This window comes from Cryptomeria japonica, chromosome 10 (assembly GCF_030272615.1).
Source record: "Cryptomeria japonica chromosome 10, Sugi_1.0, whole genome shotgun sequence".
In the NCBI taxonomy this organism is placed as follows: Eukaryota; Viridiplantae; Streptophyta; class Pinopsida; order Cupressales; family Cupressaceae; genus Cryptomeria; species Cryptomeria japonica.
This window is the reverse complement of record NC_081414.1, coordinates 576,914,015-576,917,574: the sequence shown is the minus strand read 5'-3', so window position 1 is coordinate 576,917,574 and position 3,560 is coordinate 576,914,015.

Genomic DNA, 3,560 nt, shown 5'->3' with positions numbered 1-3,560 from the left:
CATTGTTGTCAAAGGGGGAGAAGGCTAGAGAAAAGGAGTGGATACTAATGTATGGGGAGAAGATTGATGATAGGGGGAGAGAATTTTAGCATTTTAGAATCTCATAGCAATCCAAATCCAAATCAATTAGGTCAAATCAATTGGTTTTTCCATCAATGCCAAAGGGGGAGATTGTTGACATTATAACAGACAAGGGGGAGATTGTCGAGATTGTTGGCATTTCAATAAGGATATTGAGAAGGTTGTTGATGATTATGGATATAACTGATTAAGGATGTTTACTGTCTTAATATTATTATTTTGTCATTGATATCAATAAATTGATTTTCTAATTCAGTATGATGTTGCCATATCTTAAAAAGTATGATTTGATGAGTATAAAGATATCGGTAAAAGACATAGAAAGAATGTGATGAATAAGAGGAGGAATAAATTATTCAATGGACAACTATTACTGAGTTAGACAATGATGAGATCATGATGTTTAGATTGTTTTGATATCCTACATATGTTATTGATTGTAAGGATAATACTATACTATGTTACCAAGCAATGAACCTAGTCGGTAAACCCTAAGGTTATCGCTATCGGTTAATGAAGACAGAATGTCTACCAAGTGAAGTTTAGTATTTACCGAGTTGCAACTGAGCAGTAATAGAATGAATTGAATGAATAAAAGCATTATTTAATGAAGGAAGCTGATGAGCTAGCTATGATTAAATTATTGGTATGTCGTGCATGAAGTTTGTTAAAGAATCTATGGCAAAGGAAAACCGACAAGAAGATCTACAGCTCAGATTGAATCGCAATACCCTAGCACAAGTTCCAAGAAATGTATGCAAGTTCCAAGGTGGGGTAAAACATTTTCAGATTGAAGGATACATTGAACCTGGTCAAAGTTTGAAGATCTGATGGCTATGATTGACCATGGGAAATGTGATCAAGGAGATTAAGCAGTTGGCAAATTGTTTATAAATAAGGAACTGTTGATAAACAATGTATGTGGGCAAGTGTATGCACAGGGATGCTACATAGTGATTACTGAGCATAGAAGCTTGAAGACCTGTTTGAATAACAAAGTATAGAGCCCAGCAGATGGACAAGATAAGTCCTATATTGTATTGAGCAAATAAGAATCTGATTTAGCATTTTAGATGTGAAGTTGCAGATAGATTTTTATTACTATTATTTTGTAAAGTGACAGAAAATCTCTTAACCGAGTGGACTTAACAGTCTTATTTGTAAGATCCTCTAGCAAGGTGACATTCTGATTGAGTGTTGGAAATCCTTTAACAAGGTCACTTCTAACAAAGTGAAGATCCTAACAGATCTAAGGGAAATCCCTTAACCGGGTCACATCTAGCAATGTGTTTGTAATCTTTAACAGGATTTTCTTTTAACTGAGCATACTCTAGAAGAGTATATTTCTTAGTGGGTCTGAAATCCCATAGTGGTTTTTCCCTATTTGGGTTTCCACGTTAAATCTAGTGTTATGAGTGTTATGATGTTTATATGCTTTTGAGCTTGCAATTTTAGTAGTTTTGGTTATATTACTGAAGTATATGTTACTGAGGTTGAATCTGTTATTTTTATGGAAGATTAAGTTTGTATGATTCAACCCCCCCCTCTCATCTTGTTAGCTATTGGATCTGTACTTACATTAAGTATCAGAACTATCACTTTACACACTAATCTTGCTTTCTTCTTGATTACATTACCATCTTCATTAAGTTTATTTCTGAATACCCATTTAGTTCCAATTACATTTTTGTCTTTAGGTCAGGGAACTAATGTCCATGTATTGTTCTTTTCAATTTGTTCTAGTTCATCTTCCATTTCTTTAATCCAATGTTCATCTTGACAAGCTTCAATAACAGATGTCGGTTCAATTTGAGAAATTAAGCATACCTCTTCATTTGTCAGTCTTCCTCTTGTCATAACACCTTGATACTTGCTCCCAATTATCTGATTCTTTGATGATGGCGGTGTGACTAGATCCACACTCTGTACCAGTGCACTCTGTATAGGTTCGTTTATGATCATCTCAATTGTTAGTTCAGAATCTATAGACCTTGAGTTTCCTCTAGATTGTTCATCTATCTTCACATTAGCACTCTTAATGATTTTTTGCAATCTTTTATTAAAAGCCTTGCTCTTAGATGAATAACCAAGAAATATTCCTTCATCACTTCTAGGATCAAATTTACTAATATACTCATCTCTCCTAATATAGCCTTTGCTTCCAAAATTTTTGAAGTATTTAAGAGTGGGAGTATTACCAAACCATAGTTTATAAGGGGTCTTACCGGTTTCACCTTTGATGTGAAATCTATTAAAAGTGTAAACTATTGTATTCACTGCTTCTCTCCAATACACATGAGGTATATTTGCTTCCAATATCATGCTTCTAGCTGCTTCTAGAATAGTTCTATTTTTCCTTTCCACAATTCCATTTTTCTGAGGTGTCTGGGGTGCTGATAGTTGTCTTCTAATTCCATTTAGTTCACAAAATGTATTAAATTCCTTAGATGTAAATTCACCTCCTTGATTAGATCTTAAACATTTGGTTTTCTTACTGGTTTCATTCTCTACCATTGCCTTGAATAGTTTGAATTTTCCAAAAGCTTATGATTTTTTCCTAGAAAATTAACCCAACACATTCTAGAATAATCATCAATAATTAGCATAAAGTATATATCTCCTTGTAGACTTCTTGTTCTTGCTGGACCACACAAGTCAGTATGAATTAAATCAAGAACATTATTGGATTTGTCAAAAATGCTCTTAAAAGTTGTTCTAACTTGCTTTCCCATTTGACATTCCTTACATACCGGATTATGAGGTTTCACAATCTTAGGTAAATCCCTTACTGCCTTAGTTGAACCGATCTTTACAATGCAATCAAAATTTACATGACAAAGTCTCTTATGCCATAACCAAATTTCATCAATATGTGCAATCAAGCATGTTTTATCACTGTTATTCAAATGAAAGATATTACCTTTAGTCTGATTACCAGTTGCAATCTCCAATCTGTTTTTGTTCATGATTTTGCATTTACCATTCTTGAATTGTAACTAAAATCTCTTTTCAACTAACTGACCAACACTCAAAAGATTATACTTCAAACCTTCAACATAATAAACATTGTCAGTATTGTGCTTGCCATCCAAAGATATAGTGCCTTTTCCTTTGATCAAACAAGCTTTATCATCACCAAATCTTACTAGACCTCCACTATAGTCCTGAAAAGATAAGAATTTACTTTTATCACCAGTCATATGATGTGAACATCCAGAATCTATGATCCATTCATCCTTTTATTCAATTTTAGTTGCTAGGGTATGTTCTACTGGTGGAATAGTAGGTGTCGGTTGATCTTCTTTTATTGCAACAAAAGCCCATCCATTGTCTATCGGTTCTTCATCAGAATCATCAGTAACTCCTTCATCAACATAGTAAAAAGATTTATCTCTATTCTTCTTAAATCTGTATCTCTGATATTCAGGGTTAGGCTTATATGTTCTTTTTGCTTCCTCTCTCAATCTTGCATGTCTGTT